Source organism: Pomacea canaliculata, linkage group LG3 (assembly GCF_003073045.1).
Source record: "Pomacea canaliculata isolate SZHN2017 linkage group LG3, ASM307304v1, whole genome shotgun sequence".
Classification (NCBI taxonomy): Eukaryota; Metazoa; Mollusca; class Gastropoda; order Architaenioglossa; family Ampullariidae; genus Pomacea; species Pomacea canaliculata.
In genome coordinates this window covers 24,441,215-24,460,393 of record NC_037592.1, presented here as the reverse complement: position 1 = coordinate 24,460,393, position 19,179 = coordinate 24,441,215, and the positions used below count along the sequence as shown (strand labels likewise).

Below are 19,179 nucleotides of genomic sequence, written 5' to 3'. Positions count from 1 at the left end.
TTTCACACGCTGAAATGATAGAACTGGTGTGAGATGATGATTTGTGTTATAATTACAATGTATCTTGCCGTTTTGTTGCACCAACAAGAAACTGATTTCAGCTTTACAGTTACTGAAGATCTGCAAAGTTTCAGAACGATACGCAACAGTCATGAACCGACGTTGTAAAAGCAGCGGTAAAAGTTCTCGCCTCACGAACTTAATTTTGCTCATATTGTCACCACTTAAGCTGAGGTAGCCGGAGTTCCATCCCCACCCACTCACCCTCGTTGATCTCTGCCGACAGCCGCTAAATCGTTTAGCGGTGGTTGTATTTTCAAATTTTGACATGTTGCTTCATTTGAATGCAGCTTATTCGTGCGTGACAATAATATGTCTTGGTCCTCCAGTGAAAGGAAAATACTGTGACTATCTCTTGCACGAACGTATTTTTGCTGTAGTTTTAAGATGTGTGTGTGTGTGCTGACAGTACAAGACGAACTCCAAGATTCACAGACTTCATCGAATTTGCTATCTCCTTTACTTTTTATCCTACTTTTTACAAAAATCGGTGCATAAATTTCTCATTTTCATCCAAAGCAAAGTTAATTCAATGACTTCACATTAAGAACATACAGTCATACATGTTTCATTTGGTTGTGATGTGTAAAGGTGTTCTGGAATGGTACAGTGGTACACCTAGGACAAACTTGCGGGTGGAAAATCAAAATTTGTATGTTTTCTTCAAATGTAAATTTTCTTACACACGTCAGCATTTGGAAGTGTATAAAACCAAGAATTCCAATAATCGAAAATAAATTGTGCACATCACATGACAACATTTTCAACAAACCAAAATAAAATATTTGACTAGAAATCTTAAAGCCAAGTATATCTTAAAGATAAGACGAAGCATCATTCTTAAGGTTTTATTCCAAAATTACATGTCACACATTACCTGATGATAAACTTGAATCGGTTTTATTTATGAATGATTAATCGAAAGAATTGAATAATATGACAGTAAGTCCTCTGGCCATTTATCTACCGTATGTTGTATTTTTATGTAGAGACTTTACATTTTATATCTGTGCATATTACAGTGATGTTACTTACTGGACTGGAGTGATTCAGTAACATTGTCAATTTTCAATTTTCTCGATAATTTTTCTCCTCTTCTTTTCTTCTTCCTCATTATCCCCCTCCTTTAAAACGAAATTTACGCTCATGACACAGAGATAACAGACAATACCAGACGCCTCAGAGACGAGGGTCTCTGTCAGCGAACATGAATGCAGATGTTCAGAGACTGTGAAGGAGGGAATGTGTATGTGTTTGTGGGGAACAGAGAGTGAGAGTAAATCCTAATCTGTTGAGCACGACGCTGACGGGAAAGCAGTTGGCGATGACAACTTTATTGGCGTTGCTGTCTCTGATCGCTCGCAGCTGCTCCCTCACCATCCCCCTACTAGTAATTTTTTAAAGTGAAAAATGGAAATAATGTTCTTTCATGCTGCATGTCCAATCAAGCCTCTACTCCAAGCCGTGAACTTTACGTTTGGCCTGCCCTCCCCTGATGGAGAGGTCGCCAACACGAAGGAAATGCACATTACCTCCACGGCAACATTTTTGGAGGGTGAGGGAAAAGATGTAGGGGAATGGCAAGTGCTAAAGCAGTTGCAGTCAGAATGTTTCACAGACAAAATGTGTGGAAATTCACCGGAAATATGTCCAAATTCAGCCTAAGTGCGGGTGGTTATGTTCGTGCGTGTGTGTGTATGTATGTGCGTGCGTGCGTGTGTGTGCGCGTGGTAATGACATGAAGATCAGGTTGTTCTGTACATCCTACATGTACTTTCTCTAAAGTGACGTGATGTCCTATTGGTCAGATGGAGTTATTTATAATTATAGCTCCGTAAGAAAAAAAAAATCATAAGAAAAACACCGTTGACGGCTCTGGCGAACAGTACCTTTGAACTATACATCATTTCCGTTTAATCTCCGATAGGAACTACATCAGTTATTGTGAGTCGATTGAATTCTGTTCGCTCTTCGGTCGGAGACTTTGGTGTTGGATGGAGTGTTCGGTCTTTTTTAAGTCACGGATTAGTCATTGCCTTAAGATGGGATCAGTGAATAATTTGGTAACTCACTGGGCTACTGTAGCCGTTGTGAGACCATTTAGTCACTCTATGTTTTGTGACGGAAAATGAACTTCAGCACCTTGACAAAAGCTCCAGTATCCTAAATGTTTGTCCCAAACCCGTCCTGTGATACTCACAAAAGATAGACATTTCCTCGGTTAAGAAGCTAAGGGCTAACTCATGTTAGTAGCCCTACACTTCTCGATGTAATGAGATTACACACACACACAACGCGTAATATGTCTAGGCAAACAAATACGATTTACTCATGTACTGAGAACAAAAACCTTACAACAACTATCTGCATCAAAGTTGTATAGCATCGGAGCTAACCACAGACCATACACGAGGTTCAGCGAATCCCTAGCAAACCAGCAGCAGGCCGAGAAGCAAAATGTTCCATCGCAAAAACAAACAAACAAAGAAACAAACTGCAATGTACGATGTACAAAATATCTACCTGCCAGCCTGCCCATCTGCCTCCATTCTTCCACCATCGCATCCACCCAGTAATAAGCACTTGGACATGTGCGGCTTGCAGCATTCCACCTCTGAGCCTATAAACTTTAGCACCACTGCGGCGAATTAAGATGCATGATAAATGGACACCTGATATGTGTATTGAGAAGACAATATATATACACACACGCTAAATATCTATTAGGCTCCCAAAGCGAGAGATAGCAGGGCTGGTTACACAGCACGGTGATAGTGCGAACACATTAATCTCACAGCGTCCATGTCTCTTCCCCACTGTAATCTGCTTTTTAGAAGCAGGGAAGAGAGTTCCAAATGTAATAGACGGGTCTAAAAGGCGGGGATTCGGAGGATCTGAGTTCTGGACTCACTTGTTTACTTAAATGTGAATGTTTTGTCCAGCAGCCGCGCATTTCTACCGTTCGGCTGCAATACATATGTGCATGATGAGAGTCTAGACAGACCAAGTTGATTGAAGTTTATGTCTTTGCCGTGGATAATATTGACACATTATCACACAAAATAGTATGCGGGAGCAGAAAGAGTCGACTATGAAGGTATACGAAGATTAACAATCATATATTTCTGCGTGGATCGTACTTTTTTTTTTTTTTGGTTTTGTTTTGTTTTGTTTTATTATTATTATTTTTTTATTTTTTGGTTTTTCGGTTTTTTCTCCCTTCCTTCCATTCTCTCTTGATTTATTTTTTATTTATTTATTTATTTTTTTTTTGGTATCTTTCGTTCACCGATAGTTCATTCTTTGACTTCCACCTTCTTATTGATTTGTATTTTTTTTTTTATATCGTCCTTAAAATTATACCGATTAACAATTTTGCAACCTAGATCCTTCAAGAAAATTTCAGTTCTTCAATTCTGTTTTGGCCGAGCTAAGAGCAGGTAACAACAGCCAATGCACGAGTGATCTGAGCCTGCGCGTGACAGACACAAGAGACGTCCAACAATACCCGATTCTGATTCGCTTCCTCTATTGTGATTAGGGTTCTTTTTCCCCCTCATGCTTTGGATGAGGCAGTAGTCTTGTAAATTTCTGAGAATATTGTGAAGCCACAGAAATCGGTCAGAGAAGGCGCACACATGACAGCAGTCACAGCAGTCGGCCATTGAAGTCTTTTATTACAAGTCGCGTGCAAAGAATGGAGGACGGCTATGCATCAGTAATTTGTCCTAGAATAATTATCTTGTACATGCACTCCATCATCCTGTCACCAGCTTGCCCATCATTTGTAAAAGTCTAGCGGAGTACAAGTATGTTTTGTGGGTAAACCGTAGTGCTAGACACCATTACCCCAATTTTAGGTGAATAGCCCTCACCGTTCTCGAGATACTTGCCTACGAACATCAATTATACAGGAAGAGGTCACCAGCACCGACGTCAGGATTGTACCTGGATGTGTTGACCTTGTCAAAGTCTCAGCCAATGGGAGAGCTTTGACCATATGCTAATTAGTCACATCCATGTACAAAAGTCTTTTGTACCGAGCTTTACCCAATCATTAGGAGAAAACTTGTGGATCTCACTAGACCTTTAACGTGGACAACACATGAAGTCCAAATGTCAGAAGCTCACGCCAGAGGCTTACCGTGGGATGAAGATCCGAAAAGGATTTGTGTACATTCGTGTGTGTGTGTCGGGATGGGTGGGTACAGTTGCCTGCATGTGTTTGTAGAGAGATGGGGGGAGACTATCAGTAACTGGGTGATCTAATTCACTGCCCACTGCCCTCGGACCTCTTTGTGGGAAGAGAGAGAGAGACTGCGTCAGCCCCGCAAGCACCAGTCTAGTTAGGCTAGAGACAAGAAGAGAGATTGGAGCGGGATCGATGTGTGGGAACAGGCGTCCATTGGAGGAGTTCTAGTAGCACTGTCAACTTAGTCTTGTCTGCCGAGTTGTCGGACCCCGCTGCTTCGCTTTCTGCTCCAGTCGCTCTGCTAAACGGACGCTGCATCCGCTGGGAGTTCACGATGGCTCTGCTGGAGCTAGTAGCCAGGCCCACCACAAAGTGATGCAGCAGTTTTTACACTGGTAAATATTCAAGCAATCTTGTTTCCATCCTGATTTTTCTTTCTTTCTTTTTTTTTTTTTTTCTTTTTTTTTTTTTTTTTTTGTTGTTGTTGTTGTTTTGGTTGTTTTGTGTGTGTGTGTGTGCTAAGGATGAAAAAAATTAATATATTCCGACTTTGCAATCACGCTTCCCTACGTCCTTTTTATAGAAACCTTCAAGATAAAATTATACATTGCTTCGTCATGACACATTGTTTTTCTTAATTCGTTAAAAATCATGAGCTACTTCTCTTTCTTTCTTTCTTTCTTTCTTTCTTTCTTTCTTTCTTTCTTTCTTTCTTTCTTTCTTTTTCTTTCTTTCTTTCTTTCTTTCTCTTTTCTTTCCTTCTCTCTCTCGTTCATTCTTTCTTTTATTCAGTTGTTCGTTTGTTTGTGTGTTATTTGTTCTTTACGCAGACTTGAAAGTGTAACTATGTCAGGAACTTATGCTATTTTTTTTTCTCCTTCAATTAACGTTCAAAAATATTAATTAATTTTTAAAAGACAAACATCTTAGAAGAGGTGTGACACTTATAAGAAAATGTTATCGCTTAAAAAGCTTGCCAGACAAACCGATGATGCTTGAGTTTCAGTGACATTTTGGGAAACGATTGAAGGATTCTTGTCTAGCTAAAGGTCTCTGTCGTTATGTCGCAATGAGTGGTTACTTTTCTTGCGCAAAGTTTTCCAAAAACTAACGTTTGCTAAAGCCATTGCCGCAACTTTTTCTTAAGAAAGCTTTCAGAGCAATTAACAAGACTCTTCTTGTGTTAGCAAAATGTTCAAACGAGGAAAATTAAATTTAAACATAGAGACGAGTGAGTGTACAACACGTTCATCACCCCTCTGGCATGTCTGATCCCACATCATTATAAAACAAGATGGACAGAATAGAACACGTTGATTAGCTGTATAGATGGAATAAAAGACCACATATTAGTCGTTACTAAAAGTGCTTCAAACATATTGTACCCCAAACTTTAAAGTAAACATTTTTTCAGTTTGCTGTGAATAAAAAAACCAGAAAACTTGTCAGTTCAGTTGAAAACATCAGGCCGGTATAAAAGAGAAATGGTTTAAGCGTAACACAATCTACAGGAAGATTATTATTGTGCCTGTTTATATCTGTCGTAAACCAAAATTTATGAGGCACAAGTTAGTGTAAGGGAATATATGTTCTAGGTCAACTGTAACGTATAAATCTCTACGAGAAAAGGTCCCGTTTACGATTTTCTGTACAGTAGTATTTTTCTGTGAAGTATCTTTTTCTACTTCTATTACAAAAAAGTTCATATTTAGCTGAGTATTGAAACATCTACTCCTGTCAATATAATATTTTGCTATGATTAAAATAAGGCTGAATATCTTATCTACTATAAATTCATTTTGTATTCCAAATTATAATTTAATATGTTTACTGAAAAAGTTTTTACATCGAGAGCATTTTTTTCTTTTAACTTTGTAGAGAGATCGTTCAAGAAGTTTCTAACAGAAGTACAAAAACAAGTGGTCTGTAGATTATTTTGATTGTGGACAGAAAGTGCAAATTTTTTTATTTGATATGATAAGGTGTGTGTAGTTAGCACACGGTGAAGGAAACGGTACAACTGGAGTTTTGTATCTCTTGTAACAGTACAGGGATCGGCAAATATTTGTCCCAACTGAAGGTCTGAAAAAGATTTTTTCCACTCTTAATGCATTAGGAGGCGTCCGTGAGCATAACAGTTTACTATATTTCCCTTGTGCCTTTTTATGTTTAATTATAGTTAACAGTTGTTCATCAAATTGCTGACAAGCTGAAATTTGTTGATAAATTGAATTTCAAAGACACTTCCAGCATGCATTTGCTGTGTACAAATATTCCATGTCCATGTAAGCTTTTGTGCCTTATGAAAAGCATAGACATCCATGATCTTTACACCCCCTCCCCAACCTAAATATTTTCTGATTACAATGGTTTTCTTAATTTTGTAAGTTTTTTTCCCTTCCAAATAAACTCACAGGCTGTAAGGCTAATCTTATTAAGAATATCCTACCGCGACATGGAAGAGTAATAAATAGATAAGGACACTATCAATGATTTCAGTACAGTACTTCTACCTCTTGCTTTCTATCCTTTATAATCTTATGTACTTTTGTGAAGTTCTTTTGGTAGTAAATATTTACCACGGCATCAAGGTCTAACGAAACAGTAATACCAAGAACTATAAATGTCTTGGCATGCCACGGGATTTTTACATGAGTCATGTAGCGTGTCAAACGGCCTCGACTGGTGCCAATCCATATCGCATCAGTTTTATCAAAGTTGACATAGGAGCAATTGTTGTAAATTAAAAAAAAAACAGTTGCTTTAAAAGATTCTTTAGAGCCATAGACAATTTATCAGCAAGCTGAGACAATAAAAATGCTTTGTTTTCGACAAATAATCCTTTGATATCCCTCAATTTTTTTAGTAATAAATCAAGAATTTCTGCACATATAATAATAAAGATGAATGGTGAAAGACTACCTCCATGTCTACAACCTCGTTATGTAGGGTATGTTATGTGTTGGTGGAGTGGAGGGGCCTTACTGTAATCACAATGCTGCCCAGTCTCCCTGGGCCCCTGGTTAGCCCTTGACAATTTAGGGCAGCGCCATGGAGACCCGCACAAACACCGAAGGGCTGGCATCTCTGTACAAAGAAGCGTGTGTGATTGATTCGTCGGGCAAATGGGGAATTGGGCTTAAGTAGATTTACTTGTGTAAACTTGCCTAACATTCCCTCACACCTGACCGACAAAATCTGTTGTAATACTTCCAGCTGTCGAAATGCTCCTTTAGAAGGAAAGATAATCGTATCTCTCACCGTTGTGTATTGCGTTTTCTTGTGTTTACTCCAGTTAAAGTTCAAATATAAAATATCATTATATTGAGAAGTGAAAGTAGGTGGTACACATGAGCATAGACCTGTACAAAATATTCATCAGCATTTTATACGAATGTGAAATTTATATGAAGTTTTTTTTCTTTATTCTGATCAAATGACGTTTCTCATAAAAGGGTTAGATAATAAAAGTTTCACTTATTTTCAGTTTGAAAAAAATGAGAAAGCCTCCTGTTGATTGGGATAGTCAGTTTTGTTTCAGTTTTGTCTGCTGCTATGAGATTATGAAACCAATAAAAACCGCTCAGGCCAAACAATTCTTTACTATTGTCTGTGTATTTTATTATTTTCTTTTTCTTAGGTATGGAGACATTCTGTTTTCTTTTCTGTGAAACTAAATCAAACTAAATCTCTGCCATATTTATCTTCATTTGAGTAAGTTATCGGAAGCATCCCTTCCGACAAATTACCGGTTGATCGAACGACTTGTTCTATAACGATTAAAAATTCATAAATACGGGGTTTGGTCCGCTCTCTACAAACATCAGATTATGGTAACGAGCTGCTTAGTGAGCTTCATGAATACAGGTCTGTCTGGGAAAAAGCAACAGCGACCAGGTAGGACGTGTTAAAACAATTAGGATTGACAGGTAAAGTGATCGGGTGGGGCAGATACAAACTTTTTTCGAGTTAACACAGATCGGTCTGCTTACAGTCATGAAACAGAGCGGAACAAGTCAATGGTATTCCTGAACTCGGCGATTAGAAGTCACGTGACACAGGAGTCCTAGACAAGTGTTTCTGGGAAATATCTCCCATGGAACAATTATTCTTCAAAATCAAAGTTTTTTTTTTGAGACCCAGAAGGACAAGAACCACAGATTTCTATACTTTACACGTAGAAGCTTGTGTCAATAACTTAGCTGGCATTGATTTGTGTCACCAGTTGTGACAAAAGGGGATCAACTGCTGAGGTGAGATTAGCCTTCTTATGAGTGGTATGATATTCTGTTTTAAAAATGTTTGGTGTGTGTTTGTGTGAAAGACAGCGAGCGAGCACCTGAGAGTGGGCATGCTAATGTGCATTCTGTGAGTGTGTGTTTGTGTGTGATATTTCTTAACGAGATAAATTTTTCAGTCATTACGAGCTCTAATTGTGGAGCTCGAGGAGGAGGAGGAGTGTCACGTGGTCTTGTTGTTGCTTTCATACACCTGCTCCACACACTCACACACACACAGTGGGCAGTTTGTACGTCTGTTCGAGGGAAGAGCTTCAATCCTGTGTTATCGGATCCCCTTCCTCCCCATGAACTGTGTGAGACACATCTCCCCCGTCCCCTGAACTCAGCCCTCCTTCCCTACCTGAAAGGTAATGTGTGAGTAATCCTTACCCACAGCCTCCTACATATCATCATAGTTTTCCTGATGCAATATTGCTACGTACTAGGTTTACGATTATCTATATTCTTTTCTGATTGTGCGAAAAGACGAATGCATTTTTTTTAGCAAACTGCATCCAATGAGGCAAGTAATTATTTCTTTCTTTCTTTCTTTCTTTCTTTCTTTCTTTCTTTCTTTCTTTCTTTCTTTCTTTCTTTCTTTCTTTCTTTCTTTCTTTCCTTTTTTCTTTCTTTCTTTCTTTCTTTCTTCTCTTCTTTCCCTCTACAAATGCTATTTGATGTCCTCTGTTTATAAAGAAGATGGATTGTGCTCACATCGTGTCGATCAGTCGAGTGTCCTGGCTAGCAATCGAATTTCCATCTCACCATCTAATCCCAGTGCCTTCCCTTATTAATTACTTGTGATGGATAAATGATGTTACGTGAGAACAAGCATGATACAGTTTCTTTCTGAAATATTAATGTCTTCAACAGAACATTCGCAGCAGATTTTTGATATGTTTTCGCTTCTTCCCAAAATCTTGCCTAAATATTCGGTGAAACTTAAAAAGTTGTACCAATAATTAATTACTGTGAGTAGTAATCGGTCGTTTGTGTGTTTATCGCAAGATTGCTCCTACCTCATGGTGATGTCTCACTATGCGAGGGAATAGAATAACCTGGGTCTTCCAGGAAGTGAACCAGCAACCAGTGCCTCGGTCATCGACAAATGTCGAGATCAAGTGTCCGTTAATAACTTGTTTCTATGGCACACTACACTGTTCACTACAAGTTTTTACTCTTGATGCTCACAGAAAGTTGTTATTTCTACTTTTTGTCAAATTTTAAAGAAGTTCTATAATTTCATTCCATTTTTTATTGCAATCTCATTGCTATTGTTCTGTTTTGTTTCACAATTACCTGTTCAGTGACATGTTCTGTTTTTCATGTTCTGATTGAATTTTAGATGCGTTTTGCTATTTCATTTTTCATGGCAAACTCAGATTTAAAAAAATCTAATGACTACCCAAGCTCCCCTAGAAAAAAGTTTTTTTTCCTAAACAATAATTAGTAAGCTACTCACTAGCTTTACTACACTGTACTTTCTCTGGTTCAAATCTGAGGTCCACCAGCCCTTAAAAATATATTTTTTAAGATGCACAAGTTACTCTTTAAAAGTTTTAGTTAAATTAGTTAAATTGACTGAAATAAAGGCAAAATCCTAAAGCAGTTAGAAAACAGAAAATTCAAGACAACAAGGTCGTAGGAGTCCAAAACTTGATCAATGAGAAATGGGGAGAAGGGAGGAAAAGGTAAGCTGTATGTGCAAGTAAGAAATGGAGCTTAGTCTTTCTTTCCTAATGGAGATTGCTGGGATTGCACGTCAGTGTCGATTTTAAGAGTACAGCACACATCCTCCTCTCAGAATTTTCTGGGACGGTTTGTCAGAGTCCAGCTAACGTCCCGACAAAAATACATTTCTTAAAACCATCTCTCTTTTTTTAAAGTTTTTTTTTTCAAATTGAAATTTCTGAACTGTCCCCCATCTCCACCTTCCCCTTGAGTACAAATCTGCCTGATGAAAGGATGATAGAACCACGATGATCATTTCGCTGCCCTTTAAAAATAATCGCAACACAGCTGAGCTCAAAATAATCAGCTCAATAATGGAATCGATTCTCTCTCCTTCTTTCTCTCACTCTCTGGATATGCGTGTGTGCCTGTGTGTGTGTCTTTCTCGAATGCAGCTCTTCATAGCGAAGGGTTGGGAGGGTTGTCACCCTCGTGGCGATGTTGCCTCCTCTGTAGAGGGCATTTTAGCGCGTGAGTGATGAATAGTGATGAATATAGCTCTCACGTCATGTTGCCAGTCCCAGTGTCGGAATACTCGATGTATGACGGTTTTATTTGACCGCCCTTGCCACTTCTGCCATAATATTCAGGTTGGGGGTATTTTTCATCCATTTATCAGTTTATAGTAGACCTCGTTACATGTAAGTAGACATACTGCGAATAAGGACAACAGGAATACCAAGGTAGAGGACGCAGTCTGCCGTCTTTGTGTTTGTGGTTTTGTTTGTTTGTTTGTTTGTTTGTTTGTTTGTTTGTTTGCTTGTCTCAATTTTTTTTCATTTGTTTCTTTTTGGTTGCTTTTTTTTCTTTTGTTGGTTTTTCAAATATTGCAGCATATAAAGATACAGATGCAAGACCAGCTTTATGAGTCGCTTAATTCGACTAGCACTTTGGTTAAAAACAAATAAACGCGAAGACACTTCCCCCACTGTCACATATCCACAGTTACAGATGTCCTCATTTCCATTGGTAATGAGGTCCATTGATGGAAGTAACCCGAAATATTAATAACATTTCATGCCATCGTGACCAAATATGTCTGCAGTATCTTCAATTTCATTATTTCTTGCTGACAGACCTACATCTAAAACTTGTAGTTACCCAAAGGCATTGGTGCTAATGGAAAATTATTATTTTTCTACCTAAATTTGTCTAAGATAGTAGATAAAAACATCTGCATAAACCTTTACACACATTTCCTATCGTCTCCTTCAGTGAAGTCGGTCAAATGTTCTCTGCTTCATGTTCAAACCTCTTCTTTCAGCTTCCGAAAGTTAAAACTAACAAGCAGCTGCTCATTCGTCTTTTGTCCGACTTAAAAAAAAAAAAGTTTTACTCATTGTGTCACACTACATGAAAACTACAATTTTCCTCTTTTTTGAGAACGCTCACAACAACAAATCATAAATACTAAATACAAAACTCATCGCCAGGTAAGCTGCAACCAAACATTCTGTCAGCCATCACTGGGTTTACAAGAGGAGGATGTTTAAAGCAAATATGGACGCTGCTGAGCAGATGAAATATTCATTTGGTCCATGCCTGCGTTTCGCCGGGACCCTCGGGTGTCCGTAGATGGGACTCGCTGACGATCGATTCCCACATGGCGTAGTGCAAGCCCATGTATCTCTCGTCGGTCTTTGTCTTTAGAAGGAGAGCTGCTATGGTTTAGTCTGCCATTTGTTATCCACGAAAGCCTTATACACGCTACAGCTTCAGCCCTGAACCCCAATAAATCTCGACACTATACAAAGAGGGTACTTAAATCTGTAATTTTTGTTTAGTTTAGTTTTTTTGTTTTTTGTTTCTTTGTTTTGTTTTTGTTTTTGTTTGTTTTTTTTTTTTTTTTTTGTTGTTTTGTTTTTGGCTTCAGGTTTACTGGTGATGGCAAAGAAGTGACGCAAAAACGCATTTTTAAAGCATTTATTTACTAAACTTCAGTTTTTCAGGACATATCTTTCACCTTTCTTGTACAATCCGTCTGCGGCGATCATTGGTAGTGTGTGTGTGTTTTTTAAGAAGTGGATGCCTGGGAAGGGCGGAGAAGGGAAGGTTTCATCACCACCAATAATGACTAATAACGAAAGAAGTTTCTGCTTCGAGCTGATGACTGCGGCCTGGATCCTGTGAGGACAGTTGCTGAAGGCAATTGCTGAAGCAAATGTTCTGGTCAGACCAGAATACGAGGAACAAAGGATACATTACTGGTATACTGGTACATTACTTTCCTAATGTGGTTTCTTTCCTAGCGTCACTAGGCATTCCGAGTAACATTCTGGGATTCATTGTCATTGCAGATATGACTCTTGTTAAACAAGTTACAGTTGTCTGTCAGTCTAACTATGATGATAAACCAGTTACAGCTGTCTGTCAGTCTGTCTATTACTATACTCCATACAAGTTCTAAAAGAAAATCAAATATAAACCATCCTAGAAATGATTATTGTAATACGGCTGCTGCGTGAAAAAAATACTTTTCGCAGTCAACCCTTCCCCAACTTGTTATATATTGAAATAGCATTGTGTGCCCTTTCGTTGACATTTGGTGGTTAGCATAAACGAATAGGTGGTTTCTTTTTCTTTAAAAAGAACAGACTTTTATCCTCGCCGCACACCGTTTATGTGAGGTCGTAGCAGGGTCACAGGCCACAGCATGTCTGTGTTAATAATGTTTTGCTTGTTTGAGCCACCACACTCCTGTGGGTTGATAAGCCAACACTCTGTCACTCGAGCTTTCACAGTTCACCTCCAAGGCGAATCCTTTCAGATAACGACTTCATTGAGATGATTTCAAAATCCAGGAGATTTCTTACAACACAAAATGAAGCAGTCTTTATTTGGTTCTTTTATACCATGAAAGTGCTATCAAACGATCAAAGAGAAAATCCATTTAGAGCAAGTCAAACAGCGGCCTGCTATTAGGAATGAGTAGACGGCGCTTCAACTTACAAAAGTATTTCCATTGTCTATTGACTACACCAAGTGTTTCGGTGCTGTGCCTTACTCCGTTGTGAAAGTCCACTTTCTACGATTAAATCGCTCAGAGGAGGATTTTTTTCCCGAGATAAAGCCATATCCCAGCCTCCACAAAACACACTAAAGCGGATGTTGCTGATGAAGATAAATCGTGGACCTAAGGTATCAGCGGACATCCAAGCTCTAGTATTGTCTCTGGTCCATGACTACCTCCAAAATAACATTCCAACTAATCAATTTTTGTGGCTAATGTGTGCTTTTTAGGATGCTGTCATCTTTTCTTTAGCTTTCCTCCATGTCGTCTTTTCCTTGGCCGGTCCATGACTACTCTGTCTATTGGGGTGCACTTTTTTAAATTCTAATGACTGGTTACAGCTTGGCACAAGATAATATTTTTGAAACTCTGAGTCATTTTTGTCCATCAAAAACACTTCTATTAACATTACTATGAATAGAAAAAAGCTAAAACACAGATATATATAATTAAGATATAATCTCAACCCTCCCACTAAGCTCCAACCAATCAAAAAAGTTAACCCCACTACACCTTTAACATGCTTTGCAGAACGTTGTGCGCTCTTCCAAGCCTGAATTAAATCGAACATTTCAAAACCGTCTTTCCGTTGCTCTCCGTGATAGTGGTCAGTTCGTTCCTGAATGTGCCATTCTCTGCCAAGATGTGTCATCACAACATTTCCGATCCAGAAGGAGTCTTTTTGAAAAACAGCCTGGAAGTTGCAGGACTCTCGTTCGTGCTGGAACACCGAGAGCGCGTGTGTGACAGAGAATATGTTTGATTCCGGGGCTGAGCTTTTCGTGCCTCTCCAGACTGTTGTCCGTCTAGACAGAGCTGCTGACGCCTGTATTTTAAAACATCAAACTCAATCTTCGACCGAGTGCTGTACGTAGGTGTTCGAAGCTGGAGACAGACAGGCAGACAGACAGGCAGACAGACTGACTGTCGTGTTCTGCTTTTCGATTCGGGAGAGTCTTGCAAAGGGACGTAAGCCTGATTTTCAGTAGCGGCAGGTGCAGAGGTAGCCGTGATGACGATTATCGAACGGTCTCCTCCAAATCCGGATGCCAAAGGCTGGGTGTTGACTGACAGATATTTGCCGGATGGATTTCTGGAAGGCCCCCTCCACATCCTTCTCCTCCTTGGTACACGGTGTATTCGTCGCCACGCCTGCCGGCCCTGGCGTCCATTAATTTCTCGCGAGTTTTGAAGAAGGTCGGGGGCATAGCACTCGGCAAATAGACTTTATCATTAGCAAACGATCGGCAGGCTGGACAGTGTACATCCCCCACCCCGGTCTCGACCGCGACCCTGCTGGTCGCCAGTTCTGCCAACAAGTCCGCGACCATCCGCGTCCCCATGAAGTGCTTCAAGTGGCGGTATGCGACTGACTCAGGAATTGTCTCCCCATAAACACACATCTGAACAAGAGATTCTGTGTAGTAATTATTGCTTTTTGAGGGATTTTTTAAATTTATTTGTTGTTGTTGTTGTTGTTTGTTTGTTTGTTTGTTTGTTTGTTTGTTTGGTTGTTTGTGCTTATCGTTCTAGAGTTTTGTCATTAACTAGAGGTGTGACGATGGAAAAGATGATGCCAGGGAGGAAAAAAAAAAAGAAACTATATCTCCAAAGACAAGGAATAAAGCGTTTCATTTGTCAGGCCTTGAGTGTTTGATCCTTGATAAAAATTGAAGCCACAGATTTTAAACATTTTCTACATTTTTGCAAATCTGTAATTTCTTTGGTCTGTTAAGCATACTTTGTGATATTTTTGAGGGTATTTATCATTATTATTTTGTCTCTTTTGTTCTCTCTTTATTCTGTAGTTTAGTCTCTACAATCTTAAGATTATTTTTCTTTGAACATTCTTTTATAGTTGCTATTAAAGCTTGAACTTCGTGAAATGTATATCATTCACCAATCAATCATTTTCTACAAATAACAGAATATACAGAGAAGCAAATGTGGGAACCTTGTTTTTCATAATATTGGGGAAAATAAATATGTTTTGGGTCAGTATGTGCAATGAAGGATGAAAACTATACAATCTCCTGTTTATGCTAAAAGACTTGGCGGCAGTGTTTACAAACATCTGAAATCAGAATGTATGAATGCATCCATGGCGATGTTCTGTTTTGTTGCTTAACAATTTTCCAAAGGAATTCTTTATCGCTGCCGAGAAACTACAGGAAGTGGGTCCAATGTTTGTGTAATTAAGTCGCCTGTTAGCACAAATCCCCTTTAGGAATTGCCGCCAAGCGCTTTCTCATCTATAATAATGACGATCGCTGGGAAATTTGGAGAGTTTTATCATCTACATTAAAGCTCTACTAGGATGCAAAAGTTTTTCAAATAATTAGAGATGAGCGTAAAATAAAATTATGTCTTGCAATCTGAGCAAATAATCCCTTTCGTTCTTAGCATGCACACCTGAAAATATTTACCATGGACATACATAGACTACAACGGTGACTTCACTAGAATTCCTAAATAACAGGCTTGCATCGTCAAACCTAATGCCAAGATCTGAATTATATACCATCTAAGTGTATTTGTTGACATTATCGATAGAATGTAGGAAGCAGGTGGACCAGAAATGTGCTTTATCATCTGCATATCAAAGATCGATTTGAAATGTGGAGCAGGTATTTTTTTATTATTAATTATTGTTATTATCGCAGGCACACGAAGACGGGAAAATGTTGAAGTATGTTTTCGGTCGTACAGAGCAGTATGACAAGTTCAGAACAGATGTGAGAAACCAGTGTCATACTACATTCTACTGACATGCCACATGCATCGTAGTGCAGTTCAAGTCTGACAAATGCAGCTGGAGCAGTAATTGTATTCCAGTCTGCCCTGCCCTGCCCTGCCCTGCCCTGCCCTGATGCAGACGGCGAGTTATGTATCATTATGAAACAATGCCGAGTGCCGGAGTGATTCGAAATTTCCATTCGGGGTCACCACCACACGCTCGGCAGCTGATTTATTCCATAATCGCAGGAGAAGCGGACACATCCGCCACCACGATGCATCCAAGCCACAGGAAACCACGCAGAGACTCCTCTGCTGAAAGAGTGTAGGCAAGTGTGTGATTAATTCCGTCAGATTATTCGTGGGTTTATTGCCACTGGTTTAATTTCGAATAACATTACTCTCACTTGCTTTTTTAGCAACCAATACAAACACAAATCTCTCTTTTGTCTCTGTCTCTTTTTATCAGTTTCTTTTAACTGTTTTATGCGGGAAAAGATTTATCGAAATGTTGTTAAGATCGATGATGGAATACTCATCAGAACTTGTCAGTGAATAGTAGTTGGGTAGTCATCATATAGATAGAGCAAGACAGAGTTGTCCTGACTGACTGACAGACCAGAAATACTTTAAGCCGGACAGGGGACACACACAGCGACCAGTGGACATGTTGACAAACACAGACATCTTTCGGAGCTGCACGTGCTCTGTCAGACGTCGAGGACGAGGCAAGTGTAAAGGCCGATAACTTTATCCAGTAACACACGTGACGGATACAGTTATCTTCCCATCCTCTCCACCCCAACCCCACACACACACTCACACAAACTCTCCCCGCTCATCCTTTTCGCACCAGGGACTTTCAGCACTTCCCTCCGCTGGTCACCAGGAGGCGCCAAGCTGGAGGTCATTCCGTTGGCTTTCAGAGTGGATGGTTCTTGTGGAGATCGAGTAGAAAGACGCGATGATGGTTGTGGTAGAGCGGTGTGGGAATCATTGTGTGTGTTGGCACAGACTCTCCTAGGGATCGCTTTTCACAGACCCACTCCAGAGTCTTGCAGCAGGCTGCCTTCTGATTAGCAGTCTCTTGGAGAACTGAGAAGAAGCTGCCCGCAGCCAATCAGAATACGCGCGTGGTCCGCTGGGACTGAAGGTTCCTATTTCCTTGTTCCTTTCGCCATCATTGAAGGCGCAGACTATGTAGCCATCACTGGTCACCTTTACAGCACAAACAGGCGCGCCTCGACTCTCCCCACATCTTTACCACCATTATGTATTTCCTCTTACTAGATTTGTAACTCTAGACATACATTTATTCGACTTGATGCCTTGATTTCGCTTTATTGTATTTTTCTTTTTGTTTTTCTTAGCGCTCATGATAGTTAATCTAGCGGGAACTCTTTGATGTGCAGTTTCTCAAGTTTTCAAAATCCACAGAGGGTAAAAACAATAAAGTTGTAACCGAAACGACATAGGGAGAACATTTAAGGTTACATCCGGGGTAGCTATAGAGGAGAAGAGCTCGGCATCCTGTGAGTGAAAACAGCTCTGACCTAGGAGGTGGCTCAAAGACCTTCAATGTAAAGTCTTTAGTCTGCTGATAATCTCCAGTTTCCTGTCTTGCTGTGGTTTATGAAGGGCTGTCAGGCCGGAGGTATTGAGCAAACCCTGAGGTAAAGACGTACCCCTGGTTCATAAGTACGACAGGTGGGTCTCTATGCTGATGTCGACATTTCACGGCCTCTGGATCCTCTTGGCAACGGTTACCATGCAGCACCTCTAGCTTATTTGTTTATAGCGATAAACTCTGGGGACCATCGTGTGTGTTCTTTTGGGGGTTTAAATGCCACGTCACAGTCGTCTTCATAACTAATAGGTGTAAATATATGTATATTTTTTGTTTGTTAACCATATAGATCTTGACTGTTAGACACGCGAGCTCTCTGTATCTATCCCTCTCCCACATCTCTTTCTTTCTTCATTCTCTTTTCTATATGTAAATCTTATGACTTAACTATTTTTGCTTCAAAAGACTCGATATATTATTCTGTCGCACTTAACTTTTTAATCAAGCTGTGACAAGAGATTAACCAGTAAAATAGACTAAGGCATTTAACCTGAGATAGCTTGTTAAAGAATTAAGTCCTTTGTCAAAGACGGTATTTTTAAACCTAGTTTTTTTAACCAGTTATATCATATTCAAAATGCTCACTCTTTTATCAGATTTATAATTAAAAAACCACTACGTCTGTTGAGGTGACTTGTTTACCAAGAAAAAGACCAGCTGGGTTTCTTTAAAATCAGAAATTAAAACAGCCGGGTATTTTAGCAGAAAATGCTTGTTAAAGCACCGCTAAATCTTCCTGTGGCAAGCTATCATCTCATCACGAGAACAGATGGGGGTATTAGCAAACACAAACATCGACCGGGGGCGATACATCCACGTGTCTTCCGGTCGTTTTTCAACGTCATGACGTTTTCCAATTACCCTTCCCCCCTGACCTTTATCAAAACGAGGATGACACAAACCGCCCTCCCACCAGCCTCTGTGCCGCTCGTCCTTTGACGATAAGGACACACCTGAGCGGACGACATGCAGTTTGCTTTCCACAGCCCTCTCTCCCTTGACCCCCAACTCTCCTCATCCCCCGCACACTGACATTTTCACTGCGGGGATACTCGCACCTCCATCTCGCTCACGTTGTAGCTATTTCCGGGCTGTCGTGGGGACAGGATCAACAACTGATTTATCTTTCGGTAAAAATACCTTGCGAGTTATGAACAGTGTGTGCGTGGAGTGGTGGAGGGAGGTTACGGAATCAGAACTCGAGGGAAGAGAAAAAAATGTTGCTTGGAGCCTGGAAGACACCTTAGGAATATAATACTACCAAAATCCTAAGCTTTCACGGAACTCAAATGTTTCTCCTTTTATTCCCCATCTTCTTCACTTTCATCATCATCATCATCGTCAGCAGCAGCAGCAGCAACAACAACAACAACAACAACAACAACAACAACAGCAACAACAACAGCAGGAGTATCATTTTCTTCTTTTTCTTCTTCTTCTTGTCCTTTGCCCTCTTTTTCTTTCGTTTAAAATCTCAGCAATTTTTCATTTCTTTCAATACAATTCTTTCAGTTCAGTAATCTGAAGTGCCTTCAGTTAAAAG

At 39.8% G+C, this 19,179-nt stretch overlaps 1 protein-coding gene across 1 annotated transcript in view; it reads left to right on the top strand.

Annotated features, from left to right (window-relative positions):
• Window positions 1–3,344: 3,344 nt before the first annotated feature.
• LOC112560531 (gamma-aminobutyric acid type B receptor subunit 1-like) overlaps window positions 3,345–19,179 on the top strand; it is a 70,434-nt gene continuing 54,599 nt past the window's right edge. Inside the window, exon 1 of the mRNA XM_025232451.1 lies at window positions 3,345–4,647. The gene's annotated coding sequence lies outside the window, so the exon portion shown is untranslated. The remainder of the gene's footprint in view (window positions 4,648–19,179) is intronic.